The sequence below is a fragment of the Pseudophryne corroboree genome, chromosome 2 (assembly GCF_028390025.1).
Source record: "Pseudophryne corroboree isolate aPseCor3 chromosome 2, aPseCor3.hap2, whole genome shotgun sequence".
NCBI classification, from domain to species: domain Eukaryota; kingdom Metazoa; phylum Chordata; class Amphibia; order Anura; family Myobatrachidae; genus Pseudophryne; species Pseudophryne corroboree.
Window position 1 is genome coordinate 122097387 of NC_086445.1, and position 18027 is coordinate 122115413.

The 18027-nt window shown below is 45.5% G+C and overlaps 1 protein-coding gene across 1 annotated transcript in view; it reads left to right on the forward strand.

Annotated features, from left to right (window-relative positions):
• The first annotated feature begins 11074 nt into the window (after positions 1 to 11074).
• Positions 11075 to 18027, forward strand: part of SGCG (sarcoglycan gamma) — a 356819-nt gene continuing 349866 nt past the window's right edge. The window contains exon 1 of the mRNA XM_063951669.1: positions 11075 to 11185. The gene's annotated coding sequence lies outside the window, so the exon portion shown is untranslated. The remainder of the gene's footprint in view (positions 11186 to 18027) is intronic.

An 18027-nucleotide genomic window follows, 5' to 3' on the forward strand; every position in this document is an offset into this window, starting at 1 on the left:
TTTCTATACATCCTCTTTAGGTGAACTCTTTAGTTCTTTTAGCTTCCAATATCACCTCTATGCTGACGACACGCAAATCTACCTTTCCTCCCACTGATCTCTCCCTGGCTCTCCTCACTCGTACCTCAAACTGTCTCTCTGCTATCTCTTCCTGGATGTCCTAGCGCTTTCTTAAACTTAACATGTCTAAGACTGAGCTGATCATCTTTCCACCCTCCCGAACAACCTCACCTCCCACAATCTCAATATCCATTGATGTCACGACTATCTCCTCTAGCCCCCAAGTACGCTGTCTTGGCGTAATTCTTGACTCCTCCGCCTCCTTCAAACCACACATTCAGCACCTCTCACAAACCTGTCATTTTTGTCTCAAAAACATTTCCAGGATCAGACCCTCTCACCCATGCTGCCACCAAGACCATTATTCACTCACTGATTATTTCCAGACTGGATTACTGTAATCTCCTCCTAACTGGCCTCCCTGATAATTACAATCTCCACTCCAATCTATCCTCAATGCTGCAGCCCTGCTCATTTTACTCACCAAACGCATTACATCCACCTCCCCTCTCCTACAAGCCCTTCACTGGCTTCCCTTGCAGAATCCAATTCAAACTTCTCACACTCACTTACAAAAGCACTCACCCACTCCTCTCCCATTTAATTCTCTGACCTTATCTCCCTTTACTCTCCCACCCGTCCTCTTCGCTCTGCTACTGCATGCCAATTCTTCTGTCTTCTGATTACTTCCTCCCACTCCTATCTCCAAGATTTTTCACATGCTGCTCCCTTTCTCTGGAATTCTTTAATTCTCCCCCTCAGACTCTCCACCTCCCTACAGAACTTCAAACGGGCTCTTAAGACCCACTTCTTTACCGAACCTAGCCACATCTCATCCTAACCCTCTGTCACATGCTCGGTCTACCCCATCTGTGTCACCTCTGTCTGTCTGTCTGCCCCTCCCCTTTAGAATGTAAGCTCTCACGAGTAGGGCCCTCTTCCCTCATGTGCTTATCCTTTTCCTCAACTGCCCAAATCCTGCAGTTTTTTTTGGCCACCTTGAAACTTATCTCTATTTCGTCTAATGGTGTAGTTATGCTTAGTTACCCTGTACTTGTCCTATATTGTCTTCAACTGTAAGTCACTGTTTTCCTGTTCTGATTATGTGCATATGTACTCTGTAATTGGGCGCAGGGGAACCCTTGTGGCGCCATATAAATAAAATATAATAATAATAATAATAATAATATTAGGGCGGTTTTACAATTATTTCATCCATGTTTCTATTTTTTTAGTTGCAGCCTCATTCATCAAAGGCTGTAACAAAGGAGGTATGGCTCATATCTCCTTGTTACTGCCTGATGCAGACACCGACTGTACTCTGTCGGTGCTTCTGTTTCCTCCTACTGTTTCAGTCTTCAAGCTGCTCATCCACAGTAAGAGGCGGTCCTTATGTACAGCTCCGTTCCCGGAGGAAATGTATCACTTTTCCAAAAAGCTGCCTCATAAAAATAGCAGCTTTTCGGAAGTGATATTATTATTATTATTATTATTATTATTATTATTATTATTATTATTATTATTATTAAAGAGGCATGATGAATTATGAAAAATTGTGAAATGTAAGGGTGAGAATTGAAAACTAAACTTTCTTATTTCACATTTTTTTCATAATAAATATGCCCCTCAGTCTACTATGAAATTGTTTAGGGGTGTTCTTATAACTGCTAATATAGAATATACATACACATAAATATTACCTGTATACTGATACAATATGGTAACTGTCTATTATCAATAGGTATTAGATTCCCTTAAACCATAGGAAGTCCTTGTAATAGTTGCCACTATATGTTGGTGCACGTGAAAGAAGTATATCCTGGTGTTGTAGAGCTATGTATTGGTTAGTTAACTCTTCCTTAGTTATGACTACTGTTAATTTGATGTGAATGGAAGGTAATCTACCTTTGTATGCCATTGAATTAATTAAGGTTGATGTACTGTAATTGTCTGTAGCAAGTAGAATTTATCCAACTACTTTAGTTTCAGTTGTAGGAGCTACATTAGAGCACGCACTAAATAGTCAGGAGTTAGTAATGTACTTTATTCCTTTATTTAACAAATGATCTTGGATTCTCTATAGTGTAGATAAAATATAATTGGTAAATTGCTCTTTTCAGTACTTTGGTCTGTTTAGTGTAGCTTTCCAATGTACACAGGATATTATTCCCTTTCCACTAGACACTCCTTTACTATATTCCGCCAGGTGGTAAAATGACACTTGTCAGCTACTAATGATATTCCTGGTGTTTCTGCTCAGGTTGGATTACACAGGCAGTATGAGGTCAGAACCATCTGGCATCTATATATAGAAAAGGCTAATGCTGCTCCTCACCTCAGTGGTGCCACCAGCAGCGACGGGAGGGCGGCCAATGGGACACAAACACACACCCACCCACCCATTGTACACTGCATCCCCCGCCATATACTGCGCCTACAGTATATACACTGCACCCCAGGGATGTGCGGTGGGCTAAATGGCTCAGGATGTATTACACTCCATTTTTGTATCATTGTGTTCTTATTTCAGGGATTTGGTGGTCCCTGGGTGTGTTTCCAGCTGTATAAGTTTACTCTTTGCGCCTTGGGACAGTTCAATTTTTTTGTATTTTAAATGGCTCAGGAGTCACTGCCTAGCACCAGAGCCAGGTTTACACGCAGTATATGAGCTAAAGGGTACATCTGGGCATTATACACAGGTGCAGCAGTATAAACTCCTGGAAATTTGGTGAGTTTTGATTAGATGTGCGGAAAAGATAGGCACCTGCCATAGAGGTTTCACCTCAGAGTTTTGGCTATAAAAATAATTAGAATAATACAGAGAAGATATTTCAAACATATTCTTTGTATTTCTCTGACGTCCTAGTGGATGCTGGGAACTCCGTAAGGACCATGGGGAATAGCGGCTCCGCAGGAGACTGGGCACAAATAGAAAGCTTTAGTACTACCTGGTGTGCACTGGCTCCTCCCCCTATGACCCTCCTCCAAGCCTCAGTTAGATTTTTGTGCCCGAACGAGAAGGGTGCACACTAGGGGCTCTCCTGAGCTTCTTAGTGAAAGTTTTAGTTTAGGTTTTTTATTTTCAGTGAGACCTGCTGGCAACAGGCTCACTACATCGAGGGACTAAGGGGAGAAGAAGCGAACTCACCTGCGTGCAGAGTGGATTGGGCTTCTTAGGCTACTGGACACCATTAGCTCCAGAGGGACCGATCACAGGCCCAGCCTTGGAGCTCGGTCCCAGAGCCGCGCCGCCGGCCCCCTTACAGAGCCAGAAGCAAGAACAGGTCCGGAAAATCGGCAGCAGAAGACATCCTGTCTTCCACAAGGTAGCGCACAGCACTGCAGCTGTGCGCCATTGCTTCTCAGCACACTTCACACTCCGGTCACTGAGGGTGCAGGGCGCTAGGGGGGGGGCGCCCAGAGCAGCAATAGAAACACCTTGGCTGGCGAAAATGCATCACATATAGCCCCCTGGGCTATATGGATGAATTTTAACCCCTGCCAGATTTCCACAAAAAGCGGGAGAAAGGCCGCCGAGAAGGGGGCGGAGCCTATCTCCTCAACACACAGGCGCCATTTTCCCTCACAGCTCCGCTGGAAGGATGTCTCCCTGACTCTCCCCTGCAGTCCTGCACTACAGAAACAGGGTAAAAAAGAGAGGGGGGCACTAATTGGCGGGATATTAACAATACAGCAGCTATAAAGGGAGAAACACTTATAAAGGTTGTCCCTATATATATATATATAGCGCTCTGGTGTGTGCTGGCATACTCTCCCTCTGTCTCCCCAAAGGGCTAGTGGGGTCCTGTCCTCTATCAGAGCATTCCCTGTGTGTGTGCTGTGTGTCGGTACGTTTGTGTCGACTTGTATGAGGAGGAAAATGATGTGGAGGCGGAGCAATTGCCTATAATAGAGATGTCACCCCCTAGGGAGTCGACGCCTGAGTGGATGGCTTTATGGAAGGATTTACGTGACAATGTCAGCTCTTTACAAAAGACAGTTGATGACATGAGACAGCCGGCTAATCAGCTAGTCCCTGTCCAGGCGTCTCAGAAACCATCAGGGGCTCTAAAACGGCCGTTACCTCAGATGGTAGATACAGACGTCGACACGGATACTGACTCCAGTGTCGACGGTGAGGAGACAAACGTGACTTCCAGTAGGGCCACACGTTACATGATCACGGCAATGAGAGAGGTTTTAAACATTTCTGATACTGCAAGTACCACTAAAAAGGGTATTATGTGGGGTGTGAAAAAACTACCCGTAGTTTTTCCTGAATCAGATGAATTAAATGAGGTGTGTGATGAAGCGTGGGTTTCCCCCGATAAAAAACTGATAATTTCTAAAAAGTTATTGGCATTATACCCTTTCCCGCCAGAGGTTAGGGCGCGTTGGGAAACACCCCCTAGAGTGGATAAAGCACTCACACGCTTATCAAAACAAGTGGCGTTACCGTCTCCTGATACGGCCGCCCTCAAGGAACCAGGTGACAGAAAACTGGAGAATATCCTAAAAAGTATATACACACATACTGGTGTTATACTGCGACCAGCAATCGCCTCAGCCTGGATGTGCAGCGCTGGGGTGGCTTGGTCGGATTCCCTGACTGAAAATATTGATACCCTGGATAGGGACAGTATATTGTTGACTATAGAGCATTTAAAAGATGCATTTCTATATATGCGAGATGCACAGAGGGATATTTGCACTCTGGCATCAAGAGTGAGTGCGCTGTCCATTTCTGCCAGAAGAGGGTTATGGACGCGACAGTGGTCAGGTGATGCGGATTCTAAACGGCATATGGAAATATTGCCTTATAAAGGGGAGGAGTTATTTGGGGTCGGTCTATCGGACCTGGTGGCCACGGCAACTGCTGGGAAATCCACATTTTTACCCCAGGTCGCCTCTCAGCATAAAAAGACGCCGTCTTATCAGGCTCAGTCCTTTCGTCCCCATAAGGGCAAGTGGGCAAAAGGTTCCTCTTTTCTGCCCCGGGGCAGAGGAAGGGGAAAAAGACTGCAACAGACAGCCAATTCCCAGGAACAAAAGCCCTCTCCCGCTTCTGCCAAGTCCTCAGCATGACGCTGGGGCCTTACAAGCGGACTCAGGCACCGTGGGGGCCCGTCTCAAGAATTTCAGCGCGCAGTGGGCTCACTCGCAAGTGGACCCCTGGATCCTTCAAGTAGTATCTCAGGGGTACAAATTGGAGTTCGAGACGTCTCCCCCTCGCCGGTTCCTGAAGTCTGCTTTACCAACGTCTCCCTCCGACAGGGAGGCAGTATTGGAGGCAGTTCACAAGCTGTATTCCCAGCAGGTGATAATCAAGGTACCCCTCCTGCAACAAGGGAAGGGGTATTATTCCACGCTGTTTGTGGTACCGAAGCCGGACGGCTCGGTGAGACCTATTTTAAATCTGAAGTCTTTGAACACTTACATACAGAGGTTCAAATTCAAGATGGAGTCACTCAGGGCAGTGATCGCGAACCTGGAAGAGGGGGACTATATGGTGTCTCTGGACATCAAAGATGCCTACCTCCATGTCCCCATTTACCCTTCTCATCAAGGGTACCTCAGGTTTGTGGTACAAAACTGTCACTATCAGTTTCAGACGCTGCCGTTTGGATTATCCACGGCACCCCGGGTCTTTACCAAGGTAATGGCCGAAATGATGATTCTTCTTCGAAGAAAAGGCGTTTTAATTATCCCTTACTTGGACGATCTCCTGATAAGAGCAAGATCCAGAGAACAGTTAGTAGTCGGAGTAGCCCTATCTCAAGTAGTGCTACGGCAGCACGGCTGGATTCTAAATATCCCAAAATTGCAGCTGATTCCGACAACACGTCTTCTGTTCCTAGGGATGATTCTGGACACAGTCCAGAAAAAGGTGTTCCTTCCGGAGGAGAAAGCCAGGGAGCTATCCGAACTGGTCAGAAACCTCCTGAAACCAGGGCAAGTCTCAGTGCTTCAATGCACAAGAGTCCTGGGAAAGATGGTAGCTTCCTACGAAGCGATTCCATTCGGCAGATTCCACGCAAGAACGTTCCAGTCGGATCTGCTGGAAAGATGGTCCGGATAGCATCTTCAGATGCATCAGCGGATAACCCTGTCCCCAAGGACAAGGGTGTCTCTTCTGTGGTGGTTGCAGAGTGCTCATCTTCTAGAGGGCCGCAGATTCGGCATTCAGGACTGGGTCCTGGTGACCACGGATGCCAGCCTGAGAGGCTGGGGAGCAGTCACACAAGGAAGAAATTTCTAGGGCTTGTGGTCAAGCCTGGAGACAACACTTCACATAAATATACTGGAGCTAAGAGCCATTTACAATGCTCTAAGCCTAGCAAGGCCTCTGCTTCAGGGTCAGCCGGTGTTGATCCAGTCGGACAACATCACGGCAGTCGCCCAAGTAAACAGACAGGGCGGCACAAGAAGCAGGAGGGCAATGGCAGAAGTTGCAAGGATTCTTCGCTGGGCGGAAAATCATGTGATAGCACTGTCAGCAGTATTCATTCCGGGAGTGGACAACTGGGAAGCAGACTTCCTCAGCAGACACGACCTCCACCCGGGAGAGTGGGGACTTCACCCAGAAGTCTTCCACATGATTGTGAACCGTTGGGAAAAACCAAAGGTGGACATGATGGCGTCCCGCCTCAACAAAAAACTAGACAGGTATTGCGCCAGGTCACGGGACCCTCAGGCAATAGCTGTGGACGCTCTGGTAACACCGTGGGTGTACCAGTCAGTGTATGTGTTCCCTCCTCTGCCTCTCATACCCAAGGTACTAAGAATCATAAGAAGGAGAGGAGTAAGGACTATACTCGTGGCTCCGGATTGGCCAAGAAGGACTTGGTACCCGGAACTTCAAGAGATGCTCACAGAGGACCTGTGGCCTCTACCTCTAAAAAGGGACCTGCTCCAGCAGGGACCCTGTCTGTTCCAAGACTTACCGCGGCTGCGTTTGACGGCATGGCGGTTGAACGCCGGATCCTGAAGGAAAAAGGCATTCCGGATGAAGTCATCCCTACCCTGATCAAAGCCAGGAAGGATGTAACCGTGCAGCATTATCACCGTATTTGGCGTAAATATGTTGCGTGGTGCGAGGCCAGGAAGGCCCCTACAGAGGAATTTCAACTGGGTCGTTTCCTGCATTTCCTGCAAACAGGACTGTCTATGGGCCTAAAATTAGGGTCCATTAAGGTTCAAATTTCGGCCCTGTCGATTTTCTTCCAGAAAGAACTGGCTTCTGTTCCTGAGGTTCAGACGTTTGTCAAAGGGGTACTGCATATACAGCCTCCTTTTGTGCCTCCAGTGGCACCTTGGGATCTCAATGTAGTTTTGGGGTTCCTAAAATCACATTGGTTTGAACCACTCACCACTGTGGACTTAAAATATCTCACATGGAAAGTGGTAATGCTGTTGGCCCTGGCTTCAGCCAGGCGTGTCTCAGAATTGGCGGCTTTGTCATATAAAAGCCCTTACCTAATTTTTCATACGGACAGGGCAGAATTGAGGACTCGTCCTCAATTTCTCCCTAAGGTGGTTTCAGCGTTTCACTTGAACCAGCCTATTGTGGTACCTGCGGCTACTAGGGACTTGGAGGACTCCAAGTTGCTGGACGTAGTCAGGGCCCTGAAAATATATGTTTCCAGGACAGCTGGAGTCAGAAAATCTGACTCGCTGTTTATCCTGTATGCACCCAACAAGCTGGGTGCTCCTGCTTCTAAGCAGACTATTGCTCGTTGGATTTGTAGTACAATTCAGCTTGCTCATTCTGTGGCAGGCCTGCCACAGCCAAAATCTGTAAAAGCCCATTCCACACGGAAAGTGGGCTCATCTTGGGCGGCTGCCCGAGGGGTCTCGGCTTTACAACTTTGCAGAGCAGCTACTTGGTCAGGGCAAACACGTTTGCTAAATTCTACAAATTTGATACCCTGGCTGAGGAGGACCTGGAGTTCTCTCATTCGGTGCTGCAGAGTCATCTGCACTCTCCCGCCCGTTTGGGAGCTTTGGTATAATCCCCATGGTCCTTACGGAGTTCCCAGCATCCACTAGGACGTCAGAGAAAATAAGAATTTACTTACCGATAATTCTATTTCTCGTAGTCCGTAGTGGATGCTGGGCGCCCATCCCAAGTGCGGATTGTCTGCAATACTTGTACATAGTTATTGTTAACTAAATCGGGTTATTGTTGTAGTGAGCCATCTTTTCTAGAGGCTCCTCTGTTATCATACTGTTAACTGGGTTCAGATCACAAGTTATACGGTGTGATTGGTGTGGCTGGTATGAGTCTTACCCGGGATTCAAAATCCTTCCTTATTGTGTACGCTCGTCCGGGCACAGTATCCTAACTGAGGCTTGGAGGAGGGTCATAGGGGGAGAAGCCAGTGCACACCAGGTAGTACTAAAGCTTTCTATTTGTGCCCAGTCTCCTGCGGAGCCGCTATTCCCCATGGTCCTTACGGAGTTCCCAGCATCCACTACGGACTACGAGAAATAGAATTATCGGTAAGTAAATTCTTATTTTTTCATATACTTTATATAGTCAAAACTCTGCCACAAACGTTAGTCTGACAGGAAAGGCTCTGCCTCACCTACCTCACCCCACCGCACATCACTGCTGCACTCCCATCCTCTTACATATTCTGCAACCCCCATATACTGCCCCTATATACATAGTGCACCCCCATACCCCTCCATATAGTGCCCTCTCCTCCATATACTGCTCCCGCCATATACCTACTCTGCACCCCCTCCTCCATTTACTATGGAATGTCATATCCGCAGTATCGGGCACTGTATGTCCTACCATGGCTGGCCAATGGACATTCCCTTGTTCTTCACATGGGCTATGTCTCCTTCCTGGGGGCGGAGCGCCGATATCAGGTAACATACAGTACACGGTGTGAGATCTCACAGTGTATGTCCCGGATATCTGCAGTGACAGATAAAATGCTTCTCATTCTGACAGGCATTTTACCCGCCTGCGTATGCCCAACATAACCGACACATTCTACAGATCCACGGGTAGCCTGCAAACATGAACTTTTGGCAGATCTCGAGGACCAGGGTTGGCTACCTCTGCCTCAGACAACTGTCAACCATCTGTCATTATTTATAGCTCCTCTTGGGTTGCCATGGATACCTTCAGATCACCCCACAACAAACCGCATAATGGACACTCCTACCTAAATAAAAGTATTTTTTGGGTACTGTTTAAATGGGTCTGGGGCCAACTGGTAAGGGAGGTAAATGCCCCTGTTTGCTGCACCTAGTACAGTACTTTACACATACTTACCGACTTGGCTGCCCCCTTCTCTGGGAGGGGCAGCTCGGTCGGCGCATAGGGGTAGTGGCCAGCATATAGGTGGGCTGTCTGGAGGTGTGGTGGCATATTCGCGTCATCATGGCCCCACCCCCCGTTCTACAGTGTCGACAAATTAGGCACTGTGTAGTGGGGGGCAGGGCTAGGAGGAAGCAATTTACTGTAAATCGTGTCATCAGGTTCCCCGGCCCACCCACTTGCACTCTATTGTGGGCGGACGAGGGAGGAAGGAGGGGCCGTAGCAGGTATGTGGGAGCCTTGCCTGCCTTTCCGGGGGGCCGGGAGCACCACCCGATTTTCAGGAGCCTCCTAGCCATTCCGGGAGGGTAGGCAAGTATGACTTTACATTAGGGCAGTGGTTCTCAAACTGTGTGGCTAGGCATCCTGGGGTGCCTCTGGGCACTTGCAGGGTTGCCCTGGGTTAGTGGACCAGGACCAATTCAAATTATTTATCATCAATGTAATTGGCAAAATCAGTGATGATGGCTGCCAATCAGAGGTGCAGGAATGGTTTGTGGTTGGGGGGGCATTGTAGAATATAAGTTTTGGTGCTCCCCATTGATTCAACCCCCCACCTTCCCGCGTGGGGAGCGCTGACCTCCAGATCCCCGCGGAGACTCCTACTTTGAAAACGCTGCCGCCGACTCCGCAGCCTGCTGCGCCATGTCCTGGCCTGGTGGCTCTTCACTCTTCACTGATGAAGGAGGCGTGGGATATCCCCACCTCCTCCCAGTAATGCATCAGTGGTGAAGAACCGGCTAGGACAGGAGAGGGGGCAGCAGGCTGCGGAGCCGGCGGCAGCGTTTTCACACTAGGAGTTTCCGCGGCGTGGGGATCCGGAGATAAGCGCTCCCCCTCCCCAGCGACTGCGTCTGTTTCATGTTTGGGGGGGCATCTCCCCGCCGTTCCGACGCCACTGCTGCCAATCATAAAATATGTAAACAAACAGAAATTAATCTTGTCCCTCACCACATAACTGAGCCTAAGTATGACATATAAGCACAATTTACTTAATTTAATATTTCTTTGTAAATCTCTCAATAAGAAACATTTGGCCTAGGGGTGCTGTGAAAACAATTCTGATACTCTAGGGCGTCATGATTCAAAAAAGTTTGGGAACCACGGCCTTAGGTCTTTATTAGAGTGGGTGTGGCCATGCCTCCCAGATTTGGTCACTCCCCCTCAGTTCCCAGTTCCCATTCATGACTCAACGTCAGTGGGCTTTAACTGCTGGTGAAGGACAGTCATAGAATAAGCATGCACCACTTTCTGGCTACTGAACTCTGTAGTGTATAAAGATATTGAAATTCTGATCTTTATTTAAACAAGAGGAAAACAGTCAGCAAAAGGCACCATTTATTCCAGAACGCAGTGTTTCGTTATGATAATGTAAAACTGTACTTGCAAAAAGCGTGTGCATACTAAATGCTCCATGCCAAAGCTGGTTCAGACTCATTTTTCAGAATTTATAACTACAAAAAATACATTTACACTAGTGAGGCTAATATCTGGTGTCCGTTTCTTGACTTTCACATTCTTTCATAAGGTTTTAGACTTTAAACTAAGGAGCCAGCTACATTATGACAGAGTAAAATTAGCTGGTTATGTGATTGCTGTGGGCTGGAGCACAAGACACAGCCAAACATGTGAATGCATTTTGCCTTGCTGATATTTGGCCAGTCCTAAAATATCTTCCACTCCCGGTCTGTAGGCGTTGAAGAACTTCAAGGCACAATCTCTGTCTGCATTAAACTTTCCTAAACTTTTTTTCTACACAGTCAGCAGGACACTGCTACAAAACCAGAGGTTAGTTTCCTTTACATTAATTGCAATTACCTTTGTGCAAAATACATGAGATTGTTGTGTACAGTAACTGTTGGTTTTCTGTAGTGCTAAAATGTGTTACTGTTTTGTATAGCTGAGTAATTTGCTGCTGACATATGGAATACTGTACCTCTGTTTGTTATTGTAGCTTTTCTAGCTATGACTTCTGGCTGGTTACCCACTATCATTTAATAATGCAGTTCAGACACCAATGAAAGCGTATGTTAAACACAATCAATTGTTTTACTCACGTTCACGAGGTCATTAGAGGTCGCCTGATTGACCTCAATGCATTCAACTTATGCTAAACTAGATGAATGGAGAAGGGAGTATTTAGAGATCTGTAGCACTGTCTTAGCGTTCCTGATCACGAGTAGCGGTAGTGGTGGTGGGTAGGGGGTCATTGTGTTAGAAAAGCTGGGGTAAAGCCTCAATGTGCAAAGTGAATGGGGCAGGGGTCTGGGAGAGGAGGTTGTTACTGAGGGTTACTGTGGCTAAACAAATAGCAGGGGCAAATGCATAATAAGGAGACTTGGACTCTGACTCCTATTTCTGGATAAAAGTTGCAAGTGCCTAAGGGCTGAACATAATCACTTGACAAATCTGGGTTTCAATAGCATCTCAGATTTTTACAACTATTGAAACACTATCATATATTGTAACCTATATTAGCACCTGATTTCAGTGTTACTCTGACTTCCAGTGTTACCGCTGCTTATGATTTGAACACTATAAGGCCTGATTGTGAGTTGGACTCTGCAGTGTCTGCATCTGTTGCCAGTCACGTCTGCGACTTTATGTCAATATTACAAATCCCTACCATGGTGTACAGCCATGCATCGAATGTGCAAGGACTGAGATGTCCATTTTGAGCATCCGTGTGTACTGAATTACTGCATGGTGCCTCTCCGCTATACATTAAAAGCCATATTACCCAGCTCCCCAGCATTTACCCCCACTACCCACATACAGCACTGGCATCTCTCCATCAGGAGACCACCACACTATAGGTCAGCTCTAAGCTGGCTGGAGAAGCTGATTCAGGTGGCGGAGCCAGTGACAGCTCATGATGTCTCCACACCTTTCACCGCATTTCTCTGGGATCTATAATGCAGATTATGTGCAGTAGGTTCACTCTGGGCCTGATTCAGAGTCCTTGTAAGTAATCCTCAGGTGTGGCTGCATTGTCCTCTTCTCTGTGCATGCTCATCTCTGAATAGCCCTCAATTCCATCTACAGCGCACGTCATGCCCTCAGGAAACTCATCCTACAAGTGAGCGCCCAGTTGCTGCCCTTTGGAGATGCATCTAAGCTTGGTTGTGTATACTCTATTACAGAGCATATGCAGTGCAAAGTCTAGCGCAATTCTTCCGCGACACAGATTTGCGTGCAACTCCTGCATCAGGCCCTCTGATGTATAACTTCTCTTCTACCTACAAAAGATGCAGAGTGATTGAGAAACACAGAATGATTTCTAAAGGACTCACGTTGATCATTATATATAGCTATATTCGAATGTTAATGCACATCACTTTTATCATTGCAAAGTTATTTGAACCTTTACATATTGGTGCATTACGGAGCACTTGGTTACAGTTATCTACACTGATACTTTAGATGGTTTCCTAGGTTCTGGCATTCAGTGTTATGTATCCAGGACAGAAATGTCCTAGCGTTTGAACAACACTATGGTATGCCCAGTGTTGGTGATGACAAGACCCCCTTTAACAATAGTCTTGGAATTTAGGGGTTAGATTCCAGGATATGTGGGTTTTCTTTTTAGAAAAGTGACACGCAAGATGATTTATCATATCCAGGTACAAAGTACTGAGAAAATGCAATAAAGCATTGGAAGAAATGTGACTAAAGGGCCCTACACATATGCCGATGTGCCGCCGAGGTGCCCGACGGCCGATACGGCCGGCGGGGGGGAGTGATGGCGAGAGTGCAGTGAAATCTGCCAGTGTGTAGGGCCCATAATACAGACGAGATGGGCACCGATGATTAATAATGCAATTAAACAGATATAATGCACTTTTAAAGCCAGAAACCATTTACTTTGAATATGAATTTTTTATTACAGTTCAAAATGACAAACTCATTTGTACCAAAATTAAATCTATCTTCAAAGTAAGATGTCCTCTAAGTTTATGACTAACAGTCTTTCCTGCCTTCTAGTAGCTGGCACGATAGCTGCAGACAGCACCCCCTGTAGACCAGTATGCCTGGGGAAAATGTCAGACCCACAAAAAAGCACAGACCAGGTTTATTTTCAATAGTTGTTACTGTTACTGGTATACCTGGATATTGCATTGTTTACCTCCAGGAACTATAGACCCATCTCGTACTGGTATGTTAGTATATATTCCATTGGTACATAGCAACCTTCCATCCAACATCCTGTGGAAGACTCCTGGATAAGTGTGTCCTTACACAGCCCTGGATTGTAAGGCACGAACCCTGGATTCTTTTCTACAACTCAACTCAGCCTGCCAGGGGACCACCAAGGACAATGATTAGCTGCAGTTACTGTGACTAATGTAGTTCAGGAGTCTCTGCTGGCGACTCTCATTAGCTCCTTGTTTGTTCCCTGGCAGGAGAGACAATAAGAATTTTTATTATTAATATTTAAACACTTTTCTTTAATTAGAGTATCCATAATGATTTGGAGGATACTTAAAGGTATGAAAAATAGCACAGCCTATAAATAAAAGTAGGCCCTACAAGTTGCAGGAGTCCAGTACATCTAATACGCCCAAAAAAAAAACATACTTAGCAACATATTCTCAGTGACCCAGCAAGAAGAATATTCTTAGGTAAATTCACACAAAAGGCAAATTGCATATTGAATTCATTGCACTGGCATCACATTTATCATGTATATTGTTCTTAATGAGAAGAAAATAAATATCACAGCGGATTGTTGCAAACAAGAAGTCCAGTATTGCAGGCAGCAATTATACTTTATTATCAATACTAGCCAAATTTTTCAAAATATATTGTTACTAATGTTATATAGAAATATCTCGCAACAAGCATTTAAGCATAGATACGCCCATAGTTGGTGCTAGACACACCCTACAGCAGCGCAGAGTATATCAGGAGACAGCATAACTCCAGAATTGCTGGAGTAATGTACTCAAAAATTGGTACACATATGCCTTATAATCTGGGAACAAACACTGTTGGGGGAAGACACCCCTAGCACCCCTAGGGGTGAGGCAGCAGCAATGAGTATTTTAGCAGACGGCATAACTCTGGAATACCTGCAGCAATTTACAACAAACTTGGTACACATATGACTTAGACTCTGGGAACAAACACTGTGGGGTTCAGACACCCCTAGTACCCCTAGGGGTGGGAGACCAGCACAGAGTATGTCAGCAGACAGCATAATTGTGGAAGGCCTGGAGCAATTTACACCAAACTTGGTACACATCTGACTTACAATCTGGGAACAAACTCTGTGGGGGTTAGACACCCCTAGGGGTGGGACAGCAGCACAGAGTATTTCAGGAGACAGCATAACTCCCGAATGCCTAGACCAATTTACAACAAACTTGGTACACATATGACTTACAAGCTGGGAACAAACACTGTGGGGGTAAGACACCCCTAGCACCCTTAGGGGTGAGGTAGCAGCACAGAGTTTTTCAGAAGACATCATAACGCTGGAATGCCTGGAGCAATTTACACCATAATTGCTACACATATGACTTACACTCTGGGAACAAACACTGTGGGGTCAACACATCACTAGCACCCCTAGGGGTGGGCCAGCAGCACAGACTGTATCAGGACATGCATGATATGTCAGTGATGTCAGGGCTGCATGTGACAAGGACAGTGACATGATGTGAGGAGGGGAATGGAGGTAGCACGAACCCACACACTGACAGTTATATAGTGGAAGTAGCACGGTCCCCCAGCAGCACAGAGTATATCAGGAGATACATAGTGTGCTGCGCTATATAAGAAACTGTCAATACATCGATAATTTCACAGGGGCACTGACATGATGTGAGGAGGGGAATGGAGGCAACAGGAAGCCACAGACTGAGAGTTGTATAGTGGGAAGAGTAGGGTCCCTTGAGGGACCAAAAAGGGGTCTGGCCACTACACAAAGTGCGTCTGGGAAGCAAGATATGCCTATATTATATACTAGATCTCGAACCAAAGTAAATTAACAAACAACTATCATTCTAATTTACCATCCTCATCCCGTAGCGAAGCACGGGTATTCAGCTATTTACAATGTTATTTATACTGTGTGTTTAATATTTACATTTATTTTTGTAAACAGACATTCTTAAAATCCCGGGCAATGCCGGGTATGCCAGCTGGTTGTGTAATATAGTTTTTGTTTTCTATCAACTCTGGACTTTTTAGATGTGTATACACGGTGTGATCCTTGCTATGTCCGATTTTGACTATGCAATTTCCTTTGAACTTCCCCAGAGCCCAGATTGTACAGATTTTGACTATCTGTACTTGAGATTTTGTCTATGTACGATTTTGACTATACTTTGTAGTAGATAGAACACTAGATAGTCAAGACTGACTTGCCTGCACAGTCTGTTTAGCCTTACGATACCGACCCCGCGGGAGTGCGCATCAAATCGGTGTCACAAGCTGCCGAACACCTTGAGATATGCAGTAACTTTCCTTAAGAGTTTGACTATATAGTCAAAATCCTATAGATTTATCTCACCGTGTGTACACACCTTTACTTCATCTTTGATATTTATTTTTAAATTGGATATTATTTCTTAATAAATATATTTCTCTAAGCAAGCTAGTTGATTCTCAAATAATATATTAATTACTTGATTGATGTTTTTGATCCAGCATGATATTTATTTTGAATTTCATTTTGATGATTTATTTAAAGTGGATTTCCCAAAACCCATATTATATTTCAGTTCAATCACTGCGCAAGGTACAGAGTAACGCTATATCAGTTTTCTCTAGAACAGCATGGTGGAATTCAGCCTATGGTGCAGATTACACGAGGACATTAAAATGTTAAAGGAATTATGTCACTGCCATTGTACAGCAGTTTTGGAGCTTCTAATGAAAATGTAATTGCAGAAGTTACTTTTTGTATGTAACGCCAGTCAAGAAGACAAATACTTGTGTGAAGAAGGCGGCAATATACATGGAAGTGACAGCATATTACTTCTAAGATGGCACATTGTGTTTCTGTAATTGTATATGGTAATCCTTCCAGCTAGTAGAACTGTACAAAAGACTTCTGTGACTGTCATCACTTCCATTATTATTTGCTCTTTTTACGAATAGTCAGCAGCCATGCTCTGTTAAAATTCACTAGGAGCCTGGAGAACGTAATAAGTTGCGTCACTTTGCTGTGCACTATGAAAACTGCTACACATTGGGGGGGATTCAGTTGAGGGTGTATAATTAAAACAAACACGGTGCTGGGGTTTCCTATTCAATTAAAGGAAAGAAAATGAGACGCAGTGATTTATTTATTTTTACACACCTCCAGAGCAAGTCAGATTTTTCCTAAAATCATTATTTTGGGTAAAAATCATTTGGACTTGCTCTGGCACCCTTGTGGCACCCTCACCAATAACTAATTAAGCAATAGGAAGTCTCCAATTAGCTTATTAGTCGAAGCGCTGTCTTCTTCAGCATTGGGAACCGATCTCCTGCAGCAGCGATGAGTGTAATATGTCTATGAGTGTGAGTAAATATATGTGTGTTTGTGTGTGCATGAGTAAGTATGTGTGACCCACACCCCACCGGAGGCAGCAGACGGGAGAACTACATCTCCCAGCAGCCACCTCCCCTCCCAACAGCCACCTCACCTCCCAGCAGCCTCCAGTGCAATGATGGAGGGGAGACCATCGAGAGCCATAGAGACCAATGGACAGGTAAATATAATTTATTTTTATTTTTTACTTGTGCTGTGAAAATTCTGCCTGCATTTTTGAAGAATTGGATACCGCAGGTATCGGGATCACACACACCTGCAGTAATACAAAGTTAGGCGCACGGTCTGCAAGGTTTTTGCTGTCAAAACCTTGTGCCCAGTTAAATTCCCCCCATTGAATGCGGTTTTCAGATCCAAACCACAGGATTTTTCTCCCTGCAGTCTGCAAGATGCAAACCGCATGGTAAAATCTGATGTCAAACATAGGATTTTATCCCCTACATTCCCTAGCGGCCCAGTCTAGGCAAGATCAGACCTGATCCTCTGGAGGGGGGACTGAACTAAATTTTTGTGAAATTGAGAGGCCCAATATGTGCTACAGTACCACTAGGTCCCTCCTGTTACTCCTGGCTTTTGGGTACCAGGATAAAAATGTTGAAATATAGTGTAGCCAGCATGCACTGATAGCTCATGACTTATTACAGTATGTACTGTTGTAGAACTACAAGCACCAGCTTGCTTATGGGCTCAAATGCATATGTCCCTCTTATTCTTGATAGAATTGTTGCCCACATAATAAGGGCAAGTCATCATAGTCCCCTAAGGTTTACATAGTTAGCCATGCAATGCAGACAGGACCAGGGTGGTAAGTCATCATGCAGGTGGGGGGTAGTGTTGTGATGATGGAATTATTGTGTCCTCAAAGCAGGATCATGGAGGTTGATTCACTCTCCCAGTAGTCCGAGAAGGCACCCTCCGAAATTCGGGAGTCTGCCATACATTCCAGAAGAGTAGGCAATTATGCGTGGGGGTTGGGTATGAAATACTGACCGTGATAATGTCGACATTCATCATGAAGACAGTGATGAAATGCCGACATGTTAGAATGTTGTAATTTTGTCCTGGTGGCCTAGTGACGACTTCCGGG